General features: G+C 37.2%; 1 pseudogene; it reads right to left on the bottom strand.

The window, feature by feature from the left end:
• Nucleotides 1-1,053: 1,053 nt before the first annotated feature.
• LOC123857990 (acireductone dioxygenase-like) lies at nucleotides 1,054-23,325 on the bottom strand (annotated as a pseudogene).
• Between the last annotated feature and the right edge of the window lie 353 nt (nucleotides 23,326-23,678).

Genomic DNA, 23,678 nt, shown 5'->3' with positions numbered 1-23,678 from the left:
AGTATGATGATATTAGTTGTGGGCTTGCGATATATGACCTATATTATACTGAGGTACATGCTATCTATACCTAAATTGTTGGGAGTTTTTAATCATGAAAGCTTGTTTTATTTTGTCAATTGCTTTTTCTGTATCTATTGAGATAATTATATGATTTTCATCCTTCATTCTATTAATATGGTACATCACATTTAATAATTTGCCTCTATTGAGCCATCCTTGCATCCCAGAGATAAATCCCACTTGAACATGGTGTATAATCCTTTTAATCTGCTGCTGAATTGAATTGTCCACAGCAGTTTCTTATGATCCTTTTTAATTTCTGTGCTCTCAGAAATAAAAATTATAATGTCTCCTCTTTCACTTACAATTTTATTGAACCTTTTCTTTTTTTTCTTAGTATAGCTAGTTTGTTAATTTTCTTTTTAAAAAACAACTAAGTTTTGTCAATCCTTTTTGTTTTTCTCATCTCCATTTTATTGATTTCTGCTCTAAACTTTATTATTTTCTTCCTTTTGCCAATTTGGGGCTTAGTTTCCTTTTCTAGTTCCTTGAGGTGTAAGATTAGGTTATTTGAGATAATACTTTTTTTCTTAATTTAGCCATTTATCACTATTAGAATTGCTTTTTCTGTATCCTGAAAGTTTTGGTATGTTGTGTATCCCCATTATTATTTGCCTCAAGATAGTTTTCTATTTCTCTTTTGATTTATTCTTCAACCTATTGGGTGTTCATATTCATGCTATTTAATATTTCCACGTTTGTGAATTTTCTAATTTTCTTCCTGTTATTGATTTCCAGTTTGATACAATTGTGTTCTTGAATTGATTTCAACTTGATATGATTTCAACCTCAATTTGTTAAGACTTGCTTCTATGTAAAAATCACTTTTATAATAAAGTTCCTTTCATTAAAACATACTCCAATCAACTCTTGCAAAGGAAAGCTCACCTAATCCCAAGTCAACAATATAAAAGCAAGGAGAAAGGACAGGTTCTCTGCTGTGATCATGTTCAGGACATTCAGAAGGGTGAATGAAGGGTGAGCTAGACCCTAGGAGCACCATTGTGCTGTCTGTGCCAAAACCTTCACATACTGCCCACCACCACCCAGCCTCGAAATGGTCAGCTGGTGGGTTGTGTGCTGTCCACGCTGGTTCTTCCACAAAGAGCCACATGGCCTTCATGTAGGTCTTTTCCTCAGCATGAAGCAGTGATAAATCCCTACAGGAAGAGATATCATGTCTCCTTTTTCCATGAAAATGTGGATCCACGTGTCTTCTTTATTTTTCACATCAAAGTAGCCACTGCTGTCCAAGATGGAGCAGATCTCATCACCCAGGTGCTCCTCACAGAACATCTTAATCTTTTTTTCGTGATTTGGTTGTTTATCTTTGCATACAGTTATTATGTCCATCCAGGAGTAGTTTCTCTCTCTTCAGGTTTTTCTAATTCTGGATCGTTCTCGTATTTGTCAGCAACCAACTTCTAGCAAAGAACTCCCAACTGGTGCAGCTGCTTCAGGCCAACTGGAGGCTGGTTTGGTGTGGTGGGGCCACTGGGGTCATGGGCAGAACTGCACCATGGCCCAGCTGGGGCACTGGGAGCACCTGCCTGCTCAAATTCCCTGCTTATCTGGCCCACTAACCCCACACCAGTAGCTATGGGAGGTGGTGGAGGAAGAGTGGCCCTTATATACTTTTGATGACTTATTTTTCATCATATAATGACCTTCTTTGTCTCATTATGACAGTTTTGATTCAAAATCTATTTTGTCTGATGTAAGCGTGGCCGCCTCTGTTCTCTCTTGGTTTCCATCTTCACGAATATCTTTTTTTCCATTCATTCACTCTCAGCCTATTCATGCTCTTAAAGCTATAATGAATCTTCTGTAGATAGCATATTGTTTGATCTTGTTTTTTCATCCCTTTAGCCTTTTTATATCTTTTGATTGGCAAATTTAATTCTTTTACATTTGTGATAAAATGAAAGCTTCTTTAGGAGTACTCATCACATACCAGAAAACCCCAATAAGGCTATCATTGGGTTTCTTAGTAGAAATTTTGCAGGCCTGGAGAGAGTAAGATCCAGTATGCTGAAAGGAAGTGGAAAAAAAGAAAAAAAGAAAAAAGAAAACTATACCTGGCAAAGCTGTCTTTCAAAAATGAAGAGAAAAAGACTTTCCCAGACAAGCATAACCACAGGAAGTTTATTACCATTAGACCTGTCTGACAAGAAAAGCAAAAGGGGGTTCCTCAAATTAAAATGAGAGACACTAATTAGTAACATGTAAACATATACAAGTATAAAACTCACCATTAAAGTAAGTATACAAATTCTGAATACTCCAACACTTTAAATAATTGTAAATAATTTTTAACTCTGCTTATGGCCCAGAACATTCTGAGGTCATATTCATTATATATTAAACTCATCACCACATTCCTCCACCAACAATGTTTATATGCTGCTTATCTGGGATTTTCAAGATCAGAGACGGCAGTTGTTTTATTCACTCCTGACATACATAGTGCCATACCTGGCACATAAAACTAGTCCTTAGCTAAAAAACAAAATAGTTACAAATGTTATTTAATGGGCTATGTCAGTTCTGTTCAGAGTGTGGCCCTCAGACCAACAGCATTGGCGTTACTGGAATTTGTTTTAAACTTAAGTCCATTAGTCCTACATAGACACATAAAATCGGAATACACAGAGGTTGGGATGACGCATATGTGTTTTAACAAAATCTCCAGGTGATTTGTACACTAATTAAAGTTTGAGAAGCCCTGGTCTAGGTCAAGTCTTTAAGAGGCAAGTAATATGTTTAGAACTTTTATTTTGAAAGTATAATGCCATTTAAAGGGGGACATTTTTATAGTCAAATACATGGACAGATATAGTGGATAGTTAGCACATTCACATAAAGATAAACTCTTCTGGATTTAGAGCCTTTATCTCTTAATTTATTTTCATATTTCAAAAAATTAAGTGACCACTTTTGACATGCTGGTGGTATTAATGGGTGTGCACTGGGTATACAAGAATAAATTAGAAACTTAACGTGTATCTGAAAGAGATAGAATCCTTGCACTATCATAGATGAATCGTCACAAATAATGAGTGTGCCATAAAAATTCAAATAAAATTAATCTTGACAAGAAAAAAATTCAGTAGTCAAGGAATATGATGACAGCTTAAGAGTATTGCTAATATTGGGCTCCTGGGTGGCTCAGTCGTTAAGCGTCTGCCTTCGGCTCAGGTCATGATCCCAGGATCCTGGGATCGAGTCCCACATCGGGCTCCCTGCTTGGCGGGAAGCCTGCTTCTCCCTCCCCCATTCCCCCTGCTTATGTTCCCTCTCTTTGCTGTGTCTCTCTCTGTCAAATAAATAAATAAAATCTTTAAAAAAAAAAAAAAGAGTATTGCTAATATTGAGAAAAACCATTCAGAAGAAAGCATACTCTGAATTCTTCTTAAGTAGAGTACAATACTTTATTACAAAGGAAAATAAGCACTCACTGCATATAACCAACAGCTTAGTAAAAGTTTAAGGGGAAAAAAACACATACACATTTGGGAAGTTGTAAGGCAGAAACATTGACTAGAAGGGAAAATAGAGATTGAGACACAGAAGAAAGTGAGAATAACAATAAAAAAAAATAAGCTAGAGATAGAGAACAGATGGAGATATAGCCAGAGGTAGAAAAAAAGAGCAAAAGGATCTTGGAGGCAGTTAGCTGAGGATATGTAAACTCCTAAATATGAAGATACTTGTATGGGGGCTTCAGAACTGCTTAGACACTCAATGAGCTGTATGTGAACACATTCACATGCCTCCCGCCCACCCACTTTCCCACTTGTAGCTACAGACAAAAAGGAGAAGGATGAGAACGGTGTTTGGAACTCTATTCTAAAGGCATTTTTGTCCTGGTGTGTAGGAAGTGTTGAAAATAATAAGGCTGTTTTTAAGATGCCATTCCTTGGCTTTCTATGGGAGAAGTATCACATCCACTGTAAGATAGCAATCTACTCAGGAGAATTCAAAATCCTACCCAGGAGAGACACAGTATTGGAATTATCGTCAAGTACCATGTTATTATAAGAATGTCTTTTCTTCCCAAATTTCAGAAGGAATAGCACGTTTTGAGACTTTTATTACTTTCATAAACATCACTACAAAAACAGATTATTGTTATGTTGTTGTTTTTTTTTTTTTAATTAAAAGTAATTCTTAGAACAACATCAAACCAAGCTAAAGCTACCTGAGGAGAGAGAAACTAGTCAGTTTTCAACTGCTATAACAACACTCTATTGACGGACATCTTTACATGGACACATTTATGTGCATGTGAATTTTAGAAAAAGAAGCTCACAGGCTGCACCAATTTTTAGTGCCAATCCACCAAGTAGCTACAATCATTGCTATTTTAATAACTGTATTCATTTCAAAGAAACCCAAGTAATGCAGCTTTCTGCAAAAGCCTTGAAACTGACTAAGCCCTTAGGGTATCAGCATTTCTCAAGGAAAGAGGTTCACAGTTTTCCATGCTATTTATAAGCATATTGAAAGAGAAAGATTAAAAACAGCATTGTGTCTCCCTACATTTTATGCCTGCCAACTCTTTACTCATATTATAAAAAAAGAAAAAAGAAAAGAGTGTAAACTAAGAGGATATAATCTACTCATACCTTGATTAAACTAAGGCAGAAAAATCCAAAAGTTTCTGTGCTGCTCTAGAGAAATGCGTGGAGGGTATCTGATGAAGCCAGTCACTCTGCAAAAGCCCTCACATTTGTGGAGCCTGTCATATACCAATTCAGCTGATCACTTCCATGAAGCCTTCAGAGAACAATCCAGTTATATCCTGATTTCTTCCCTGCTCATAAACACCAGATTATATTCTCAAGTGCCATATATAAATCTTGATGTGGGTTGACCCTCCCTCCCCACCTGGATCATATAGTCTTGAAGAAGCTTCCCTTACAGCCCACCCAGGATGCAATACAGTATTTTATGCACAGAAGATGCTAAATATTTCAGTTTAAGACTGAGTCATCATGCTTAACGTATTTACCAGAGATTCCATATTTGTCACACAAGGATATTTGACTCAGCCAATATTGTAACCACATGTAATTTGTTTAGGAGCTGAGTACTTTTATAATGGTTGCCAAGGATAATAAATCTAAGCAGAATTCAAAACTCACATTTTGTATTCATTATAAACTTTTCTAAAGTGAGAAGAAGTCCAAGCTTTTTATACCCAACATTTCCAGAGAAAATTGAAGGATAATTCTTTAAAGACTGGGGAGAAATAAGAAAAATGGGAAAAGTCGTTCAAGTTTGGGGAGAAATGAGAAAAAGAAGACAACATTTGTAAACCCGACATTCCTTATACTATCCTTCATAGTCAGGGATTTACTTTGGGATTAAATGGGTCATGGGTGCATTGATCATGATTGCCAAGCCCAAAAATCCAGAAATAGTCTCCTGAGGCAATATTTGTAATTAGGATTGTTGAAAAATCTGGAATAGTAGCCAAAGACATGAGACTCTTTATATTCTACTCATTTAGGCTTAGAGGAGGTTACTGTTTAGGATCCAAGATTTCAACCTGGCCAAAGAGAGTTTGGAGAAAAAAATAATTTCTACTCTTCTGAAGAGGAAGTCTACCTTCCACCTTCAAACTGTTATGTTGCAGCATAATTACTGTAAACATACTTAGCCAGTTGTATAGAAAATTTCAGTGTCTATGTTTCAGAGGATACCCAGTTTTTCTTGGAAAATTTTAGAACTCCAATCAACAGTTGCTAATCTGTAGTAGCCTGCGGCTCTTGAAAGTCATGAAGCACCTTGTTGGTGATCATTTCTGAAAACAGTGTCACACCCTGCATCCAGGTACCAAGTGAAAATTCCTCCCGTGTGTAACAGTTTGAACACATTTCTTCCTAAATGTCTTGCATGTTTCTCAAAAGATTAAGTTTATCTCTCCAACATTCCCAAATAAATGTCTTTGTGCATATCCAAGATAATCACAAATTTAACTTTTCAGGCAGGAGAAAGATGATACAGTATGAAAGATTGGGAAAATATCAAGATTGGGCACCAATCTGCTTGGTTTCTAATCTCATCTGTGAAATAATCTTGAGAATAAATATCTTTAGCTCTCTGGAATTCAGCTAAATAATTTCCATAATCTTACCCAGCTTTATTCTGTAACACAAGGAGCCTGGAATATCTCTATTGTTTTTTGACCATTATCATGATAACAATATATTGTCAATAAATATATATAATATTCTCCTTTTCTTTCATCTGCATAATGTGCTGTTTTTTTCTAGCCTGATATAAAACTGAGGAATTTACAGACCCTGTATTAATTAGGGTTCCTCTGGTCAAAATTAATAAAATGTGACTTGAATTCATTCAAAAAGAAAACAGATTTTTTGTAAGTGTTGAATAAAATCTGGAATATCATATAGGTCCATCCTGGCACATTCAAAGAAATATGGCCTGTTAATCAAATTTAATTATTGATAAAAAAAATAACTAAAATCTTCACTGAAGTCTCTCAAATTCGAAGAGATAGATTTGTAGCTCAAAGTATTTCATAAAATTCTCCATTTCTCTAGTTCTCAACAGCTCTCACCTACTGAGGCCAGCTTCCTGCCCCTCTTTCCACTCCCTCTGAGTCCACTCCTAATCAAACAGTACCCTAAGCACCTCCGCTTTTCAAAATTCCATAGTCTTGCCTATTTTTAATCTCCCCTTCCAATGTAAAGTAAAGCTCTCCTCTTCCTAATGTAGGTCTCTCTACCAATCACTCAAAATCAGTAGTACAAAGCCAGGGAACTTGAAATCAACTTTAGAAAGTGAAGAAAAAGAGGAAAAAGGAGAGGGATTATCTCAGTGGGGATATTGAAAAGGGAAAAGTTTGAAAACTTTTATAATTTTACATATTCTTTTATTTTCTATACTTCAACATTCATGGGGAGAGGGGCAGTGGGCTCCTGAGCAATTTATTTGAAGCATATATCTGGGTCTCTGGAATACACTAGAAAGAGTAGTATGGATATTTTCAAGGGTATCTTTTTTCAAACTCTGCTTTTTCTGTTAGTGCATATTTGTATCTTTCTTCTCTCCTGCTCTAGAAACTGTTCTTCACTGCATTTTTGTCTCTACATGGGAGAAAGCACATTCCCAGTGAGCTTTCCATTTAATATGTTATGTATTCAGCTACTCAGAGAGTAAATAATCTCTTTGTAATAGGAAGGGAATCTGATTCAATTTATTTATTTATTTATTTATTTATTTATTTATTTATTTATTTATTTAATTTTTTAATTTATTTATTTGACAGAGAGCACAAGTAGGCAGAGCAGCAGGCAGAGGGAAAGGGAGAAGCAGGCTCTCTGCTGAGCAGGGAGCCCAATGCGGGGCTCGATCCCAGGACCCTGGGATCATGACCTGAGCCGAAGGCAGCCGCTTAACCGACTGAGCCACCCAGACACCCCTGATTCAATTTATATCTCAGGTCCATCCAACATCTAATAAAAAATGGCCAAGGTGATTGGTGCATATTATCCCAAATACATCTCGATATGGATACAAGAAGGATTTTTTTTTTTAAGATTTTTATTTATTTGACAAAGAGAGACACAGCGAGAGAGGGAACACAAGCAGGGGGAGTGGGAGAGGGAGAAGCAGGCTTCCTGCGGAGCAGGGATCCTGATGCTGGGCTCGATCCCAGGACCTGAGGCAAAGGCAGACGCCTAATGACTGAGCCACCCAGGCGCCCCTACAAGGAGCATTTCTTAAAATGCAGTGGAGGGTAAGGTCTGCAAAGACATAGCAGCTGGCATCAATTCCAGGGCAATCATGAATTCCAAGTCTGAGTGTAAGAGCAAAATTCCTGATTATTTACATAGGCTTGGAGCATCATCCCTCTCCTCTTCATTGTTGTTATTTTAGTTGTATTTCATGTCTCAGTTTCAGTGATGTATCCCTTATTGGAGAGATACTTTAAAAATACATTTCTAGAGATAAAATGTTTTGTTCATTACTCATTGTTCATCTTTGCACAATATTGTCACATGGATCAGTTTTCCTAATGAAACTTACTAATTTTTATTTTTAACCAGAATCTTGCTTTCAGAATAGTAAGATATTAAAAAATTTCAATATATTCACTGTATAGATGATGCAACTGAGAGACTTATCCAAGACCACAGAGCTGGTAGGAAGAAAACACAGCAATTTTATCTCCTCTTACTTTTCATTTAATTTCACCGGTGGGCCCAAGCAATGCCAGTAAACCTGTTCTGTGTTTTGGAAGCAGAGTCAACTTAGGGTTGGCTAGGTTACAGTATCTAATTTTCAGAAGAAAGATAAAGGCAGAACCAGTAGTTTTGTAATTTAATACAAGTTAATATGCTAGCTAAATTCATTGTTAAGCTAGGTACCAAGTTATATGACCCAGGAAATTCATAAAACTCTGGATTTTCTTTGTATCTTAATACCTATAGTAATAGTGAATTCTTCCATGGCTTTAGCTGCACATAAGAGGTTTTAAAATGACCTTCAATCAAACACCTACATTCCAGGCATACAGAAAGAATTCATTTAGAATGTAAAACTGGATTTGAACTTTCCTTTAGTCAGATTCACCTAGACTTTGCATTCAACTCTTTTTACATCAATAAGAAAGGAGAAAGAAGGAGGAAAAAGATTGTGCTATCTAATTTGAGGATGATAAGGTTGGGAAGGAAGATGGGCAAACATGGGGTCCAAATATTTAACTACACTGACTAGAGAGACCAGCAAAACCATGGGGCAGAAGCAAGCAAACTGCAAAAGTTTTCTTGGTGCTCAAGTTATGTAAAGCCTAGACTTCCGAAGGGCAGCAACAAAAGAGCTGGATTACAGAGAGATCCAGATCCAAGAAGTCTCCAGTCAAGGCCAAATTCACACAGATAAGTGCATATTAGAACATGGGATTAGGTGGGCTAGGGGTTGGGGCTAGTGGAACTAGGAGGCAAGTCAAAAGTATTTACGGATGAGTTGGTAAAAGCCAACCAAACTTGGAGGATTTCATCTTTGTAATAGTTAATTTTATGTGTCGACTTTACTTGGTTACTTGAAGCCCAGATAGCTGGTAAACTTTATTTCTGGGAGTGTCAATGAGGGTGCTTTTAGAAGAGACTAGCATTTAAATCAGTAAAGAAGCTCCATTCTCACGAATGTGGGCAGGCATCACCCCATCTGTTAAGGGCCCTAAAAGAACTAAAAGGTAGAGGAAGGATACAGTCTCTCTCTCTCTCTCTCTGTCTTCTTGAGCTGGAGCGTCCAATTTTGTATGTGTGTGTGTGTCTAATGTTTTTATTGAATGGGGACATCCCATGTTCGCCTTCCCCTGGACATTGGAGCTCCTGGTTCTTAAGCCTCCAGCCTTGGACTGAATTACACCATCAGCTGTCCTCATTCACCAGCTTGCAGATAGCATCTTGTAAAGGGCTGTGGTTAGTCTTGAGTGGGCTTCATATGAAACACCACAATGATTTATGATGCACCACTTAGAATAACTATAGTTTTCAATTGTTGACTCATGGTGATAGGGTTGTAATGAATATATACATTTAAATATATGATAATCTTTTAAAAGATGTTTTCCACTTGGGATATACATTCTTTGGTCCTGAAATCTTAACAAAATGCTACTCTTCTTTTACTTAACCCATCAAGTTTCAAATTAATCTGAAAAGTCTCTCTCGTTCTGTTTCTTCTAAATGCCTCTTTGGAATTTGACTTTCTCTTTAAAATAGACATGATATGAATACACTGAGACTTGTGACACAGCCAACACAAGAAACTCTGGGATTTTCCTGACTCAAGTTCAGAAAGATCTCTGCTTCCCTCCACATTGCTAACTTACACTCAATGCTCACTTTCATCCTCACTTTCTCATGGTCAGCCTGGATATTAGAAAGAAAATCACACAGACACAGGATTCCTGGTGTGCAGTAAACACAAAATCAGCTTTCTTAAAATTTCAAGATCTGTGTTCATGAAAAGAAGAATTGAAGAGAAAAAGTAAAAGTTTCTAAGTGGGCCCAGTTCTTCTTTTAGATCTATTTAAATGTTACATATAGCTTTAAAAATCTATATATATCTTTAAAAATATATATATTTTTAAATGTTATATATATATACCATATATATAAGATTTATAGCTTATAAAGTATAAAAATAAGCAAATAAGATTTCTAATTTTCTTATCTGTAAAACGGGGATGATATATATGCCATTATTATTGCAGATATGCAGGTCCATCTGGGTCAGCATTATTTATTTGTTTGTTTATTTATTTATAGCTGAAATCAAGTGTCAGACGCTTTACCGACTGAGCCCAACTGTGTGGGTAATTATTTATTTATTTATTTTTGGTTAAAGATTTTATTTATTTATTTATTTATTTATGTGTCAGAGAGAGAGAGAGAAAGAATGCGCACAGAAGCGGGGGGTGGGGGGGAGCGTCAGGGAGAGGGAGAAGCAGGCTCCCTGCTGAGCAAGGAGCCTGATGCAGGACTTGATCCCAGCCTTCTGGGATCATGACCTGAGCCGAAGGCGGACGCTTAACCAACTGAGCCACCCAGGCGTCCCAACTGTGTGGGTATTTAAACATGAGGCTACCAAATACTCGTAGTCGAGATGATCACAGCAACTACTCCAGTCTTGAATTTGGAAACATGTAAATTCAGGGACTTAGCCCAGATTTACTGAGTCAAAACTTCTGGAGATGAATCTGAATATTTTTTTAAGTTCCTCAGTGAATTCTGATAGATGGCCAACTTTGGGTTTTAGTGAATAAACACCTGTTAAAATTTTTGATATTAATACAATTTTAACAACCAATTCTTACTGTGTGTTTACGGTTTGCTTGGCACTTTGCTATGTGTAATATATGCCGCATTCTCATAACTACCACAGAAAGAAATAGAATGCGGCACCTGGGTGGCTCAGTCCTGAAGCATCTGCCTTCAGCTCAGGTCATGATCCCAGGGTCCTGGTATCGGCCTCGCATCAGGCTCCCTGCTCAGCAGGAAGACTGCTTCTCCCTCTCCCACTCCCCCTGCTTGTATCCCCTCTCTCATTGTCTCTCTCTGTCAGGTAAATAAATAAAATCTTAAAAAAGAAAAAAAAAAGAAATAGCTTAATTGCATTTGACAGATTAGGAAACAGGCACAGAAGGGAAGCAATTCCCCTAAGTGGCAAAGTGGGATGATGACAAAGCTGGGACTGAAACCCGGTTCTTCCTGACTCCAGAACTAGTCCAGTAATCTTAACCAGTGCAGTATACTATCTGTTCTAAAACACTGTGATACACTCTTCTCGTTTCTTCCCTGTGGATTCCCATAGTTCCGTAACAACTAAAACCATCTGAGCATGTTCTACTTTGATTGTGTTTTGAGCAATGGGTAGGAATGTGCTCCAGACTGCAAATCTGTGTGAAATTATGGATAAATTTCCCTTAATTTCTTTCTGTTTCATTTATAGTGTCAACACATTTGTAGCTTTCAGAATTATCTACGCATTTGAGAGCTAATTAGAAAACTTTAAAAATGATGAAATGTTCACAAAGCCTTTGTAACTTCTTTTTCTTTTTAAACATGAACAACAGCAACGGTCCCTTTCCTTTTAGAAAGCTACTCATTACCAAAAGAATCTAATGCTAACAGGCACCATTTTTTTTTTTTGCCTTTATTTCCTGGTTTCCATTTAACTATGTTGCTACTTTCTAGATATGAACAGGGATATATTGATGACATTACCTTAGAATCATATTTGAGGGAACAGTTATAGTTACCAAGAGGACTGATTAGCCATGCATTGGATTCTAATTAGTCCTCTGTACAAAAGACCCCAAAACAGAGTGGTTGATATAGTACAAAAGTTATTTTTATCTTACATAGCCTATTACAGGGGCTATTACAGAGGGTAAAAGAAAGCAAGCATCTAGGCTTCTTTTTTTTTTTTAAGATTTTATTTATTTGAGAGCGGGAGACAGAGATAGCGAGTGAGAACACTGAGCGGGGAGGAGAGGGAGAAGCAGGCTCCCTACTGAGCAAGGAGCCCGATGCGGGGCTCGATCCCAGGACTCTGGGATCATGACCTGAGCCGAAGGCAGCCGCCTAACCAACTGAGCCACCCAGGCGCCCCAACATCTAGGCTTCTTCTATCTTTTGGTCTTTGCCTTCCTTGACATGTTGTACACAGACCATGGTTTAACCCCTTACCCAGACTTACAGTAGGGCCATATGAAAAGAAAAAGGGAGGGGGAGAAGTATACCTTTTTCTTTTAAGGACATGACCCAAGAGTTAATCCCAGATCTTTTGTTCATATGCCACTGGACAGAGCCTAGTCACATGGCCACACCTACTGCCTAGAAGACTGTCTGGTATGGACCTGGATGTATAGCTACGTGCTCAGGTAAGATTTATATACTATATGAGAAAAAAATGGACATGGATGGGCAATGTCAGCCTCTGACATTATCCCCATTGTTTTAGAGACAAACATTCATAAGTGTTCAGAAGAGATACAGTTCCATTTTTTCCACCTTGATCTTATTTCTTGACCTATCTCACTTAATCCCTGGTTAGACTTTAATAAAGAAAGCCTATTTAAGTCAAAGCTTAGAGTAGAAGTTCTACAGCATTGGTAAACATTTTTTTTTTTTTGACTGTGCCATCTCTACAGATGCTAATGAGGTCTTAATGGATGAAAGCCTTAAACTAAATAGTAGGATCTTTTTTTGTAAGGAAAATATTCTTTCTATTGATGTACTGCAGCTTCAGTGCCTTCTATCAAATTAAGCAAATGTTTTCTACTACTGAAAGCAGCATAAAAACATTGAAAGGACATTCAATAATCCGCAAATGTCAGGAAACTTAGGTCTTAGTCTTGATTGTACAGGTGACAAGCTGAATGGCCTTTGGTAAGACACTTTGTGATATTAATGTTGTGGGCAAAAGAATGGCTCGCCAAAGATGTCTGGGTCCTAATCCCTAGAACCTGTGACTACGTTAGGTTATATGGCAAAGGGGAATTAAGTCTGCAGGTGGAATAGAAGCTGCTAATGAGCTAACTTTGAGATAGGGAATTATACTGTATACTTCTGGTAGACCCAATATAATTATAAGAGTGTTGTTTTAAATAACTAAGTTTGTGGTAATTTTTTATAGTAGTATTGGAAACAAATACGTTTATTTGTATTATATTTAGATTCAAGAGTTTTACTACTTGATTCAAAGCATCTCTTTGACTCTCTCAAGTAAGTATTGATTCAAAGCATCTCTTTGACTCTCTCAAGTAAGTATTGAAGGAAACCTAGGATTGAGGAAGTTAAGTAACTTTCTCAAAGTCACACAGGAATTAGTGAAAAAAGTACTCAAATATTGTTCAAAAGTCTACAGTGTCCTATTTAAGAAATAGTCTTTGTACTTTATAATATTTTGTTCCACTATGTATTTGTTTTATATAATTTTCCAAATGTGTTATATTTCACAATAAACAAAATATAAAATCAAAAACAAAAAGACATAGTCTTTGTATTCAGGGACCTTAGAGGGGTTCTGATTCATTAATTTTATGGTGTTTTGAAGAGCATAGAATAGGAGTTGGCAAACTTTTCTATGAATACCCACACAGGAAATGTTTTAGGCTTTGTAGGCCAAATGTTCTCTGGGCATACTCGACTTTGCCATTGTAGCATGAAAGCAGCCATAGACAATACCATAAAAATGAGTGTGGCTATATTCCAATAAAACTTTATTTACAAAAATAGGCAGTGGACCAGGATTCGCCCATGGGTGTGGTTTACTAATCACAGCTCTAGAATACAAGAGCTTAAATACAGGGCATTCTTCTATTAAATGGTTTAGCTTAATGGAGATTATTCTCTGTGTATAGGTAAAGACTGTTAATAGAAGGTATAATTCATAATGAATTGGACTTCATCCTGGTACTTTTCATAGCTATTCCTTTCCTGATATGCTACCCCTCCCCCAGCTCCCATGTGTACACAGCTAACTTCTCTCTTTTCTTATCAAATCTGGCCTTCCCCATGAGACCTACCCTGATCAACCCATTTCAAATGAGAACTTTTTTGCCATAACTGCATGATAGATCACCTTTACCTTGTTCTATATCCCCCCCACCAAGGTATTTATTACCTTCTGATATATAATGTATTTATTCATTTTATCTGTGGTTAAGTGCCTGTCTTCCCCTAATAAAAATGATCTTTGCCTTGTTTGGCTTGCTGACATATCACAAGTACCTTAATATAGTACTTAGTACATAGCAGACTATCCACACATATTTGTTGACTAAATATTTTCCACGGTATCTTATTTGTTTCTTGTTAGGTCAGATTTGTAAAGCATTAATTTCTTTACTCTTAAAGTGTATATGTGACCAGAAGACTTCACTTAATATTAAATTTCATTTTCCCCTGGGATAGTGCCTTTTCACTGCCTTGTTAAACACAAACATAATTCCTTTTAACCTACTGAATCTCCCCCCATTCAGATGAATTTGAGGTTTTCTATTCCTGTCTGTAAATTCACTTTCCAATGCAATTCCAAATATTTGTTGCTTTTTTCTCCAGAGAATCTCACATCAGTGATCACAAAGCACTTGGAAAATATTTCAGAAACAAGTGGCTATTTAAATGCAAGTTTCAATATGATAATGAAGGAAAGGAGAGACATTGCAAGACACAAATGAAAGATAGAGCATGCCTATGTTTATCCTAGAGCTGTATTGGGATTCCTACAATGATTAATGATGCAATAATATAATAAGAACTCAGTGGCCATGAGGCAGTGGCATTTGCAAATAAAGAATGAGATCGGAAAGTAATCAGCAGCAACTTCGAACTTAGTTAAGGTTCCAAGTTATGCACCATTTTTTATATCATGTTCGTTCATTTCCTTTCATATTACTACCCTAAATCATTTTTGCTCTAAGGAAGAAAGAACAGCTGAGTTGAGTATGAAGATTAACGGGCAGTATATCTATCTTTGTTTGGTAGGATGAACACCTAAAGTTTAGAAAGCAAATCAGAACTTCTAGGTTTGCAAATTGGACTGGAAAATTGCCCGAGAACAGGTTTTCTGCGAAACATACTCTCAAACCCTGGTCATACTGGAAATGTAATGCTGGTCCTTATTAAACCAAATACAAGCTCTGAAGAGACCACAAATACATGACTGCAAATCACAGCACATTGAAAGAAACCAAGTCTCCATGACAGTTTAATCAAGTTGAAGACCTGATTATTTGAATGGGGGCTATTTATTAATTCAAAGTATACTGCTCTGGACTCTTGCATCTCTCTTTCTTGACATCAACTCCTTTTCAGAAACCCAGACCTGCATTTCTATCTGACTGCTTGACTTCTCCATCTGGGTGTCTTGCCCAAAGGCCACTGACACCATAAACCCATCATGTTCAAAATAGAATTTGTCACCTTTCTCTTAAAATGCCTGCTAATAGCATCAGTCCCAGAGATCTGATTCTTCCTTCTGACTTCTATTATCTAATCACTTACTAAAATCACATAGAGTCTATATTCCCAGTGTCCTTCATATTTTGTTCATTCTCACCTACATTACCCATTATAATACAGGCCTTTATAACATTTCTACTTTGTCATTGTAATAGCCTTCTCACTGGTCTACTGCCTTCTCTGTCTCCAAGGCAACATTCTGCCACCAGATGAATCTTCCTAAATTATAGCTCTGACAATAACCTGCTCAAATACTTACCAACTCTTCAATACCTACCAGATTAAGGATGGCTTTTGCTGTCTTTGTATTCAAGTCTTCCTACCTATTGTTGAACTACCTTGCCAAAAGCATCTCCAAGGTGCTGCCAAACACAGAGATCTGACTGTGGCCAAAATCCCCTTAACTTTCCCAAAGTCAGTGCTTTTGCTCACAATACATTCCTTATCTGAAATGTCCTCCCTTAACTCTTCTGCCTGTGAAAACCTTATCTACCCATTAATCTCACATGTGAATCTCTTTAACACATTCCTGTTTTCCTCAAAATGTTGTGTCCTACCTCTGTTGAATATATATACAATCCTTTGTTAGTAATTTCCTGCATCCTCAACTCTCTCCCAGTTAGGTCAAGAAGGACTGTATCTTTCTTGACATCCTGCACAGGGTACCACACACAGCAAGCGCTTGTTACACGCATGTGGCAATAAGTAAGTTGAAACCAGAAATATGAACAAAGATATGACTAAAGATTTCTAAAAGGCAATTAGTGGTTTCCAGTCATTTTAAATTTCAATTTCTGTAGCTGTTTTTTACCTTACCCTGGAAAATTCTTAATGATATTTTTTTTTCACAAGGGAGGAGCATGTACTGAAATTCACTTAACCAAATTCAGTTAATCTTTATGAGAACATTACATAACAACATCTAGCCACAGACATCTATTAAGTTTGAAGTAGCAATGAGCATATATGTTTTGGTGAGATATCTAAAACTACTGTAATGGTTTATGAAAATATCTGTTAGTTACAAGGTTGACAAATGACAGGTACTACTAATACTTCTGTGATTTATCACCTAAATTCATAGATAATAAATAATAGGTTTGTTGTATATATTGATAGCCAAAAAGTATTAAAGAAATACTAAGTTTCAGTTAGAAGGTAATGAAAACAATGATATAAACTTGCCATCTAAGTTCATGGATTCCTTCCCCTACTTGGAAGATCTTGAAATTTTAGATTCTCTGAGCTAGAAGCACAGTCTTCTCAATCTTCTAACACTGAAGCTGCATCTCTGTTACAGCATTTATATGCAATAACATCATCTGATAGCAAATTTTACATATTTTTAAGAATCTTAGCAATTTTTGTTTTTGCAATCTCCCCTGACATTACCTGGATCACTTTAAAATGTCTCAAAACAATAGATTTGACTCAACATCTAAAATCTACAAATTGACTCTTTCCCAGAGAAGAAAATTCCATAATACTTCTTTTTTTTTTTTTTTTTAAGATTTTATTTATTTATTTGAGAGAGAGAGAATGAGAGACAGAGAGCAGGAGAGGGAGAAGCAGACTCCCCGCCGAGCAGGGAGCCCAATGCGGGACTCGATCCCAGGACTCCAGGATCATGACCTGAGCCGAAGGCAGTCGCTTAACCAACTGAGCCACCCAGGTGCCCTCCATAATACTTCTTTAACATCTCCAAAGACCCTATTCAGGATAAGGTCACATTCTGAGGTTCTGGGTGGACCCAAGTTTTCGCGTACACTTTTCAACTCACTACAGGTAGCAGAACTATAATTTTCCCATGTGCTATTTTGTCCTAAAGTAGATACCAATAGAAGCTTGGGAAGACAGTTTCTAATGTAAAAATAAGGATAATGATAGCTGGTATTATTCCGAGTGGGCCCTAAATCTGATGACTAGTATCCTTGTTATAAGAGGAAAGGGCAGGGATGCCTGGGGGGCTCAGTTGGTTAAAGTGTCTGCCTTCAACTCCAGTCATGATCCCAGGGCCCAGGGATGGAGCCCAGCATCAGGCTCCTTGCTCAGCGGGGAGCCTACTTCTCCCTCTGCCTGCCGCTCCCCCTGCTTGTGTGCATGCACGCTCTCTCTCTCTGACAAATTAAAAAAAAAAAAAATCTTTAAGAGGAAAAGGCATACAAGGACACACAAAGAAAAGAAGGTCATGTGAAGAAGGAGGCGGAGATTGGTGCGATACAGCTAAAAGCCAAGGGACACCAAAGATTGCCAGAAACAACCAGAAGCAACGAAGAATCAAAGGATTCTTCTCTAGAACCATTCTTCCTATGCTCCTGAAAGGGAGCATGGTGCTGCAGATACCTTGATTTTGGACTGCTAGCCTCCAGAAAAATTGGAGAATAAATTCCTCTTGTTTTAAAGCACACAAATTATGGCAGGTTTTTTTTCTTTTTTCTTTTTTTTATTTAAAGATTTTATTTATTTATTTGAGAGAGAGAGAGAGCACATTGAGAGGGCAGAGGGTCAGAGGGAGAAGCAGACTCCCCACTGAGCAGGGAGCCCGATGTGGGACTCGATCCTGGGGCTCCAGGATCATGACCTGAGCCGAAGGCAGTCGCTTAACAAACTGAGCCACCCAGGCACCCCAATTTGTGGCAGTTTCTTACAGCAGCCCTAGGAAATGAGTATATTACCTAGTGCTTCACAGAAATTCCATATTCAAGGGTCATGGACAATCATCTTCAATTCTCTTATGATATTTTTAAAGAAAGGCAAAATAGCCTAGGTATTAATAATGCAAATGTTTCACACCAAACCCATATATATATATATATATATATATATATATATATATATATATATGTATATAAAATTATATATTTAAATGTACAGCACAGTGAATGAAAGCTTAGATGTGCAGTCAAATAGAACTGGGTTTGAATTCTAGTTATACTTATTTACTTGTTATCTGAATCCCTGGGTAAGAGCATTAACATCTTTAAGCCTCAGCTCTTCATTAACAAAACTAACACAGAACAATAGCTACCTCATAAGGTTCTTGAGGGAATTAAAAGAAACAATGCATATAAAATTTCTCTCAGTTACTGCTACGTAATAGGCATTCTACAGTGTCAGCTGACATTAACGTTATTTTCGTTTTAATAATATAATTATTACTATGTATCATTATCATCTTCTGGGGAAGGGATTAACTTCTCCCTGGCAAACTCCCTGCTGTCTCATAAAATTAGAACTTCTATCAGTACTTTCCTTCTCTTTGTTGGGGAGAAAAATTACCTCCCATAGGCTGAAAGTTGATTTTACGTCGCCATTAAGATGGGGAAGATCATTGTTATTCAGCATAGTGTAGACCATGATACATTAACAATTCACCCCCTCCAACACACCCCAAACCTCAGAGGTTGAAACCATCAATATTATTTTTTCACTTTTTTTTTTTTTTTTTTTTCAGATCAACTGTTACTTCTGTTCCATGCCTCCCTCATTCAGGGATCCAGGGCTGACCCAGTAGTGGACATTTCTGTAAGAATTCGGTAAGAAGTCTTCCTTTAAGAAATGACCTATATGGACTCTGAGAAATAAACTGAGGGTTCTAGAGTGGAGGGGGGTGTGCAGATGGGTTAGCCTGGTGATGGGTATTAAGGAGGGCGCGTACTGCATGGAGCACTGGGTGTTATACGCAAACAATGAATCATGGAACGCTACATCAAAAACTAATGTTGTAACGTATGATGATTAACATAACATAATAAAAAACAAAACAACACAAAACAAAAAAGAGAAATGACCTGTATCACTTTTATTCACATGCTATTAGCTAAAGCAAGTCACGGGGATATATTTAACTCCATGGCGGCAGAAAAATGCAATCCTACCATGTGCCTAAAAGCAAATTAAATGTATCTAGTGAACATTCCTGATGACTACCACCATGTAACTTGTCTTGGCCCCTAAGTTTCGCTGGGTAAGTGCAAGGTCTTAGAGTTTGCTCTCCTCCTTCACAGAGTTAAGCGTACCCATAGAGTTCCTACCTCTGCAAGGGAAGTTCTATAGATTTGTCTACTGTCTCTACTGTCTTTGACCGAGTGAGTACCTCAATTCAGGAGAAAGAGAACTCAAGTCAAATGTCTATTATCTACTTCAGCTTTATAAATAATAAAGCATATGTTTTATCCATATAACTCCAAAGAGTATTCTCCATTTGTTAAAAATCTAATGGCAAAGAGAATAAGGATTAATAAATGGAAACCCTCAGAAGTCCCAGTGTTTAAGGAGACACATCATCCTGTGTATTATTTTGCCAAAAATTCATAGTTTGAATTTAATCATGTGAAAACATCAGACCAGGGGCACCTGGGTGCCTCAGTCGTTAAGCGTCTGCCTTTGGCTCAGGTCATGATCCCAGAATCCTGGGATCGAGCCCCGCATTGGGCTCCCTTCTCCCTCTCCCACTCCCCCTGCTTGTGTTCCCTCTCTCGCTGTGTCTCTCTCTGTCAAATAAATAAATAAAATCTTGAAAAGAAGAAAACATCAGACCAAACTTGAGGGCATTTTACAAAATTTCTGGCCAGTCAGAAATATAGAGGTCATGAAAGATGAAGAAAGAATGAGAAATTCTCCCAGATTAAAAAAGAGATTAAGGAGATGTAAAAACTAAATGGAACCTGGGACCCTGAATTGGATCTGCATCAAAACAAACAAACAAAAAGACAGTACTGAGAATTACTGGGAAAATTGAGAAAATTTGAGTAGTCTTACATAAGTATTAATTTCATAATTTTTTTATTATTTGTGTTTAGATAAAATGTTATCTTTTGGGAAAGCTGGTTAAAGTGTATATGAGAATCTTCTGTTCTATTTTTGTGACTTTCTGTATCAAAAGTGAAAAATGAAAAAATAAATTTGACAAGAGAGCGCAATAATTTTGAGAAGCAAACATTTGGGCAGAAACATTCCCAATTTCCTTGCCCAAATCTTTGTCTTCCCAGAATCACTGTGTTCGTTTATTCAAAGTATTAACCATCCCCACATTACCAAATCTAAAAGCCCTAAGACTATTTTGTGGTTGGTCCTGTTGGATTATTCTTCTCGCTTCTCTGTTTAGTTAGCAGCAATTGCTCTGGGAACTGATCATATTTCTGAGATTTCTATTTAGACTAAGTCATATGTATACTACTGAATTTTATTTTTCAAAGAAAAAAAATTGTGTCCATGGGAGAAAAAAACATATCTTCTTTTATTATAATATAGGTGTACAATTTAAAATTGCATCTCTAACTTTGTGAACCCAAAGGAAAAGTGTAATTATTAATTATCATGATACAATTTCATCCCTGCATTTGCAAATATTTGCTCCAAACCCAGCGACAGGTTCTATATTGAAAATGAACACTTTTGATGAAACCATCAATAATTAGAAAACCAATGTTATAGTGAGCTTCCTCAGACATTTTTACCATCAAAAGAGAACATAATTTTGATCTAGTTTTTCTGCAGGAAGATATGCCTCACTGCAGCTCACTTGTTCCACCTATAAAACCCAACTGCTGAATATAGTTCTTCCTTCCTCTTACTTACCATTGTCCAAAACAAACATATCCATTTAGTCCAATGCAGGAGATTGCACTGCTGGTGTTTCCCCAGCATGTCCAGTAACCACTAAACTTAGAGTCTTCAATATCTCTTTGCCTGATAGTTTGCGATTTGCTTAGCATTTTTGCCTACATGAACACAAACAGGAACTCTCACAATATCCCACAAACTCACAAACACTCCCCTCCACCCCGACAGCTGCTTATTCACAACGTGCAGTTAATTAAAAACAAGTAGAAAGATGTTTCCAATGCATAAAGGAAAAAGATCCCCAAATCTCTGACTGCTGATTACAAAGCTTTGCATAACCTGGTTCCTTACCAGCCTCCTCTCTTGTGACTTCACATGTTGTAAAAAATAAAATACTCTACACTGACATGCCTCTGTGGATGTTGATCTCTCTGTGCGAAATCTTTTTTTATTTGTTTGTTTAAAGATTTTATTTATTTATTTGAGAGAGAGAGAGCACAAGTGGGGAGATGGGCAGAGGGACAAGCAGACTCTCCGCTGAGCACAGAGCCTGATGTGGGGCTTGATCCCAGGACGCCGAAATCATGACCTGAGCCCAAGTCAGACGCTTAACCGACGGAGTCATCCAGGCACGCTGCTCTGCATGAAATCTTATCCACTCTGATGGCATCAGCTGGTACCATTATGCTGAAGATATTCACATCCCTACTGGTAGCTCAGCTTTCTTTTCTGAGCTCCAGACCATGTTTTCAAATGTTTACAGCGTCTCTTCAGTTCAGTGTCTCACAGTTCTTAAAATTCAAGCAGACCTAAGAGTTGCCACTTTCTCTACCATCCAAACCCATTCCTTCTTTGCTCTCTAATCAGTGAGTGGAATGACATTGTAGTAATTTCCCCAAGTCAGAAACTAAGTTTCACCATTAATTTTCCCTTCCCTTGTACACCTATAATATATTCAATCCTATGTCTTGAAGAATTAATGATCTCTTGAATCCATCCGCTCTTACCCGTTCCCATGCTAATACTCTAAGTGGTCACCATCTTATCTCTGTTCTTTATTTTCTCCAGTCTTACCTGGTCCCCTAAATGCGGGACAGAAGCCTTTCGGGAGCACTTTTCCTAAGGTAGGTATCAGCACCCCCCACTAAAGCACACCTCTATATTTTTTTATAATTATGTCTCCATGCCTTGTATACGTTGGCCCAAAATGTATAGTCATCACTTTTTTTTGCCATTATTGTTAAAAATGTGTCAAGTACTTGCAAAAATTAAAAGTGATTATTTTGTTAGCCATGATAAAATGTATAACAGTGAGTTGCGTGATACAGGAAAAAAAAAAAAGAATGCAAGAAATAAATCTAAAACCAATGACTTTTTAGCCAATTTATGCTGACAGGGCAATTAGAGAATATAATAGAAGAAAGGAATTGGAGTGTGGATTTGTATGTATATGTAGTTCTCAGTTGCCTGGAAATCATTTAGTTCTTCACCTTTACAAAGTCAAACCTGGACTTGCTGGTTTGTTAAGACTATCTCTCCTTCTGGGCATTTGGCACATCAAAAGACCAGAGAGTGACCGACATCAAAGAATCCTGATGATAAAAGAGATGTTCCAACTAGATAAAACCTAAAAGGCTCCGTGGGGTATTTATTTATTATTGGACCCTTATTCTAAGATCAAACATGTCCCAAGTCAGCCAGCTACCAACCTAAACTAGGTATTAATTGATTAAAAAGTGAGAAGCAAGCAGATGTAACCAGTCAAATGCCAGGGTTTATATACTTTCAGCCTTGAAAATTGAGGTTCTTGAGGAACTTTCCATTCACATCATCATAAAAACTGAAACAGCCTCCTGATTGAAGCTGCCAGGTGTGAATCATGCAAGGGAATGTGAGTAAAATTTTATAATTGGTAAAGTCAACAAAAAAATGGAAGTCATTAGAGTCAATAATCAATAAATCCATTGAAAAATCTGTTAAAACAGAACACCACTACTTTTTTTTGTCCTAAATTTTATCTCAAGAGCTTTGTATTTGTAGTGGCATAACATGCCCCCCAACCCTTAAAAAAAAAAATGAATACATCCCTCCATGAACACAGGTAGAAAGGATGTTTTCCATTTCTTCAATTTCATATCATTTCGTTACCTGTTAGTTGTTCACAGGTCTCCTCCTTCAGCTTCATGATACGTGAAAGCAGATATCTTGTCCCTTTTTTCTTTATCCCACTTTCATGCACAGGGCCTCGCATATAGTGGACAATTAAGCCTTAAAGGATGGACTTACTGAATATACCAGGCCAAGCTCTTATACTTTAAACTTCCTTCTACCTGAGACTTTCCATTCTAAAGGGAAACAGTTCTCCTGCCAGGAGTTCTCTACCTTAGCTACAAAATTAAAATCATCTGGAAAGCAATTAAAACAAAACAAAAACAAATTGGCTCCTCCCCCACATCAATTAAGTCAGAAAAAGACTCAAGGGTCACAGATGAGTGTGTGTGTAAGAATTATCTTAAAATGCTTGTTCAGTTCATGTCC

This window comes from Mirounga angustirostris, unplaced genomic scaffold, assembly GCF_029215605.1.
Source record: "Mirounga angustirostris isolate CCGP_5_RB_7025 unplaced genomic scaffold, mMirAng1.0.hap1 SCAF_13, whole genome shotgun sequence".
Lineage (NCBI taxonomy): Eukaryota > Metazoa > Chordata > Mammalia > Carnivora > Phocidae > Mirounga > Mirounga angustirostris.
The sequence above is the reverse complement of the archived record's forward strand: the minus strand, read 5'-3'. Positions and strand labels throughout refer to the sequence as shown.